Genomic DNA, 6,059 nt, shown 5'->3' with positions numbered 1-6,059 from the left:
GGCTTGGTCACGAAGGGTCATCTCCAGATTAAGGGTTCATCAAACGTGCAAATTCCTGTAGCGTACACCAGAATAACAGCTCAGCTGCCTGGCAATGATTCTCCGGCGCTGAAATAAGATTTACCCATTAATTTGTTTGGTACTGTAATCTTGAATTTTTATTATTATATGAATAAACAAGAAAATCATAATGCTGTGCGTTCATCACAAGGCATATATTGTATACCATTACAAGTTTATATTGGTTGACATACCTGACCTATATTGTAGACAGCGTGGATCATTAACTAGGACTATCCTTGGAATCTCCAGTGTTTGTTGTTTAACACCGCACTCAGCAATATTCCAGCTACATGACGGCGGTCTGTAAATAATTGACCAGACAATCCAGTGATCAATAGCATGAGCATCGATCCACACAATACGATCACATGGATCAACCAAGTCAGCGAGCCTGACCACCCGATACCGTCAGTCGCCTCTTACGACAAGCATGGGTTTTTAAAGACCTATTCTAACCCGAATCTTCACGGGTCCGTTACAGAATTGAACGAAAAGGGTCGAATAGGTGACGGACACTTACGAAGGTCACAGGTGGGCATGGTGACTCGTGACTTAAGTCAACTGATGCTTGTAAGTGATCCCGATGGTGCACTGGTCCCATTCTGTTTGATTATACCTACATGATACAGAGTGGTGAGGAAAGAGCCGATATGGCGTAAACTGATAACAGTTCCAGGCGTCAGGCGTCGAACTCGCAGATACGCATGAATGACATGGTATTTAATTATTTGTCGGGTGATCATTAACTAGGGCTGTCCTGCCAAGCTCCCGTGTTTGTTGTTTTAACGCCGCACTCAGCACTATTCCAGCTATATGACGGTGGTCTGTAATTTATCAAGTCTGAACAAAACAATCCAGCGATTGACATCAAGAGCATCGATCTAGGCAACTGGGATACGGTGACATCCATTAACCAAGTCACTGAGCCTGACCACCCGATCCCGTTAGCCGCCTCTTAAGACACTCAAACATGGGTTGCTGAAGACACATTGTGCCCCAAATCTTCACGGGGGCAATCCCCAGTGATGATATTCATAAGGTACTCATAACACCTTACTACGTTAAGAATGATCACGACCCCTTTGGCCCTGGGTCAGTAGGTCAAGCTTTTTAGGGCGCCGCAATTCTGCGTTCAGTCCCTTAGTGAAGCAAGGATCCGCTGATCGTGCGTTCGAAATCATGATTTGCCCTGAATTGGATCATCGGTTTGTCAACACCATACATTCCTCGTTTTTTTGTTTTTTTTGTTTTTAAAAAAAGAAAATGTTCACGGCTTTGTATTAGTCCCTGAGTGTGCATCCATGTTAGGCTGGCACGCCGTGGTATAACGGAGACACTGTTCAAAGCGGCGTGAACACCAACTCACGCACCTACTCTGTAAAATTGGAATCGCCAGCTAGCGGTACTTTAGATTTTATGGCGCTTGCAGTACAATTCGGATATCAATTAACTCAAAAACTGTAATCCCATGTTGGTTGGTTGGTTTGTTGTTTAACGCCGCACTCAGCAATATTCAAGCTATATGACGGCGGTCTGAAAATAATCGAGTCTGGACTGGACAATCCAGTGATTAATATCATGAGCATCGATCCACGCAATTAGGATCGATGACATGCATCAACCAAGTCAGCAAGCCTGACCACCCGACCCGTTAGGCGCCTCTTGCGACAAGCATAGTCACCTTTTACGGCAAGCATGGTAATCCCACGTACCGCTATCATAGAAATTTAATGCTTATATTTCAAAACTATTTTTGCACTGAAAGGCCTCGTATGTTGTGTTTGAGGTGAAGCATCCGAAATGTGGCTTAATACATGGTCAATGAGGCCCTAGTAGTGATCCTTGATTCCAAAAACATAGAAATAGAGCATCTCATCAACGTTTCTTCAGTGTCATGTATAACATTTCCCGGATGAGGAGAGGAATATCTGGAACACGCTAAAACCATTCACAGACAAAATGGATGTTTTACACAAAAGAGAAATTCATCAGTTACCATGACGTCACAATCAAATGACATCACTAATGGCTCTGCTACTGAAGCTGTTACAAGTACTTTTTACACTAAGACACTGCTTATTACTGTCTACAAACTGAAAAAGTTGGAAGAATGATGTTGGATGATAAATAAAATCTCACCATTGTGTCTTTTGATATCAAATATATCAACGCTCGTTGATAAAAGTGGAAAACATTTGTGAGCCTCGGAGTTTTTCCACTTTTATCAACGAGCGTTGACTTACTTGATATCAAAAGGTACTCGGGTGAGATTCTCTATTTATATGGTCTTTGTATGACGGTCGCGTTTAACTTTAGGTAATTACACCGCAACATGCTTAATATTATTTTCCGTTAGGGAGAAGGTCGCACGTTAATAGGTTTCCACACATTGTTAAGATTTAAACCGAGAATAATTATGGGGCCTTTGCACAGGATGGCGACCTTTGTGCCTCTCGTGTGCGACCATACAATTTGCCAGGTCGTCGTTGGAGGCTCAAAGGAGGCACGGGAGGTTCAGACATCGCCATGGACGTCATGGTCGCCGTGAATTTTTGAACATGTTCAAAACAGTCGCACAAAGGTCGCCGAGGAGGCTGGTTGCTAAAAGGTGTCTCAAAGGAGGCAGAAGGGAGGCACAAGCATCGTCGTTGTTGCAGAATGAAGGCACAGTGGTCGTCGAATGGTCGCCAGGTAACAGATGCGTTCTGCTGAAAATTTTTCCTGTCAATCTGGGCGATGCTTCTGCCTCCCTTGTGCCTTCTTTGGGCGATCAACAGCGTGCATTGAATGATGACTGTGGCGACCGCTGTGTCTCCATTCGGCGACCACAGCAACCCTTGAGACACCATGGCAATGCTTCTGCCTCTTTTCTGCCTCCTTTGACTACCTGTAGTGCCTCCTCAGCCTGCCTATAAATAGAGGGCTTGTAGCTGCAGTGTTTCATTGTGGTTGCAGACGCTGAACAACTCGAGCAGTCGCTACTGGACAACTGCTGGAGCATGATTTTCTGGGTTCAGGCGACCATTGAGCGTCCTGGCCAGTTTTTGATCGCTCAAAGGTGGCACAAAGGTCGCAGCCCTGTGTAAAGGGGGCTTTACATTCAGATGAAGCGTCGAGGGAGTGGTAATATTGAAAGAAGGAGTCGTAAAATCTCTCCTTGACGTCTCCCATGAATGATGTGTTGGGAAAGACACATAAATCCAAAACTGTATTTAAATAAAATATTTCTTGTATGAGTGCCCAGGGATTTGAACCATTATCATCAATATTTGTTATCAGTTTGTATACTTTGTGGGGAAGTTGCTGTTTGCTTGTTTGTTGACTGTTGTTAAAAACACCGCACTCAGCAATGTTCAAGCTATATGACGGCGGTCTGTAATAATCGAGTCTGGACCCGACAATCCAGTGATTGATATCATGAGCATCGATCCACGCAATTGGGATCGATGACATGTTTCAACCAAGTCAGCGAGCCTGACCACCCGATCCCGTTACTCGCCTCTTGCGACAAGCATAGTCGCCTTTTACGGCAAGCATGGGTTGCTGAAGACCTATTCTACCCCAGATCTTCATTGGTCCGGACTGGCAATGAACGATATACGGGGACAAGAAAATCGTAATTCCCAACACTTTTCCAATTTGCAAATTCGTTATATCCATAGCATTCATCTCTTATAACGCACGTAGGATGTATTAATGGTGGGTACTCAACACAACCCGTGTTAAATGATGGTCTTATCGTAGATCTTTGAAATACAACGCTGTGGAGGGTTAATTAATGGCAAATGTGTTATACAGAGAAGCCTCATTAATCCGGACAGTACAATTCCAAGTGATATGGATTAACGAGTCTGTTCACATGTGTATAAACTTACACGCAGTAATAAAAAACAAGTCTTGAATTATTATTGATGGTTCAAAATCCTAAAATGGAGCTTTTTATATAGTGAAGCACTTCTCTTGTACCAGGTCATCATGTATGTAAGTTTGTGGATGTCAACTTGTTTATTAGGGAACACAACGTTTCGGAGTATATACTTACTCCTTCATCGGGTGAATAAATGCTATGAAGCAGAGAACACATACATGTACATGGGGAGAAAGAGATGAAGGTCTCAGACGCAGCAAACCGGGATGGGAACCCAGTGATGGGGTATTGTCCCGTAGTGGTGTCTCACTCACTCACTCACTCACTCAACTACTCACCCAACTACTCACCCAAAGTCACTCACTCACTCACTCACTCACTCAAAGTCACTAAATCACTGAATCACTCAACCACCCATCCACACTCACTCACTCACTCACTCAACTACTTACGCAGTCACTCACTCACTCACTCACTCACTCAAAGTCACTCAATCACTGAATCACTCAACCACCCACCCATCCACACTCACTCACTCACTCACTCACTCACTCACTCAGGAGATGCTCATGAACTATCTGACATGGAAACTGTACACAAGCCTGCTTGGGTCGGCGTCGTGTACGGTGAGGAATGTGTGTTCAACTCCACGGGACAACTTCATCATACTAGCGTTATGCTGTCCGGTTCCTCAATGTCCTGTCCCTATGTATGCAAGCCGGTCTGATGTACACGCGTTTCTGTGGATAATGTAGACTGTAGAGCGAGAAACTACTCCATCAACGGAGTACATTACACGCATGGTGGCTTGTTGAGAATAGAGACATTGCAATGGCCATGGGGGAGTCAGTGGACAATACATTTAATAATTCACATTATGGCTTATTGAGAACGGATTACAACATGATCCTACATTACCTCAAAATGCTAGCTTCTGATTGGTTAAGGAGCGGCCAATTATTTTCCACGTAGCCCACTCAAAGCGAGACACAAAGTTCATATAGCCCGCTAAGAAATCAATCGGAACATATCTTAGGTAACTTGCTTAGCTTGTTGAGTTTCTTAAATGAACCGATGTTTATCCGAATGCACTGGGAAGGTAGAGAGGTAACTCGGTTCGTTTGCGTCGTCAGCAACGTACTTTGATAAGCCATTCACAGGTGCTACACACATTATATTCTCTTCAACAAGAAATGTTCATTGTATATGTGTCTTCACATGTGTCACTGATAAGGCAGTCCGTATTTATCTGTGTGTTTCCATTCTTCCGCCCGCCTTGAATTTTCAACCCGAGGTGAAATAATAAAAAGTGTTAATATCGTAATATTCCCGCCACTGTGGAAATTTATGGCCCGATGTCATAAAAACATACCCCTGCAGTTGCACATTGAAAAAACCCAAGGCCAGCTTGATCTTTCCTCAGCTATATTTATAAAAAAACGTTATTTCCAAAACAAGGCGACTCGATCTACGTCGTAAATTAATTTTAGAGCTGTACCAAGTGTTCTCTTTCATAAAATAAGTTACACAATCAGTGAAAAACATTTTTTTGAAATTGTTTCCTTTTTTAAAATTTCACCCGCTCCCTCTCTTGCTGGTTGAGTGAGTGAGTGAGTTGGGTTTAACGCCGCTTTTAACAGTATTCCAGTTATATCGCGGCGTGTCAGCTTAATGTGGGAGGAAAGCCTGAAGTGATGCAGGTCTCAGACGTTTACCACTTCGGTGAAACCCAAGATCTTGCTGGTTGAGGTTGGAGATGAGAAACTAATGATCCTGTCAAGCTCTCTGACGTTTCTCAATGTATGCTAAAACGTTTCTCAATGTATGCTAAAAAGCTGAGTTCTGGATTAAAGGGTCTAAATGATCAGAAACAATGCTTCTGTATGAAGGGAATTCCCAGGTGTTCCCCCAGGAATATATAAGCAGTCCGTCAGTGTTTACGTCATTTCAAGAACACAGTCTCGTAATGTCTCATGTGTCCGACCTCTCGTCCCAAGGAAAGCCATATATGCATATTGAGTGAGTATGGTTTTACGCCGCTTTTAGCAATATTCCAGCAAAATCACGGCGGGGGACACCAGAAATGGGCTTCACACATTGTACCCATGTCGGGAATCGAACCCGGGTC

The sequence above is a fragment of the Haliotis rufescens genome, unplaced genomic scaffold (genome assembly GCF_023055435.1).
Source record: "Haliotis rufescens isolate VD_foot unplaced genomic scaffold, xgHalRufe1.0.p SCAF_9, whole genome shotgun sequence".
NCBI classification, from domain to species: Eukaryota; Metazoa; Mollusca; class Gastropoda; order Lepetellida; family Haliotidae; genus Haliotis; species Haliotis rufescens.
This window is presented reverse-complemented; position numbering follows the sequence as displayed.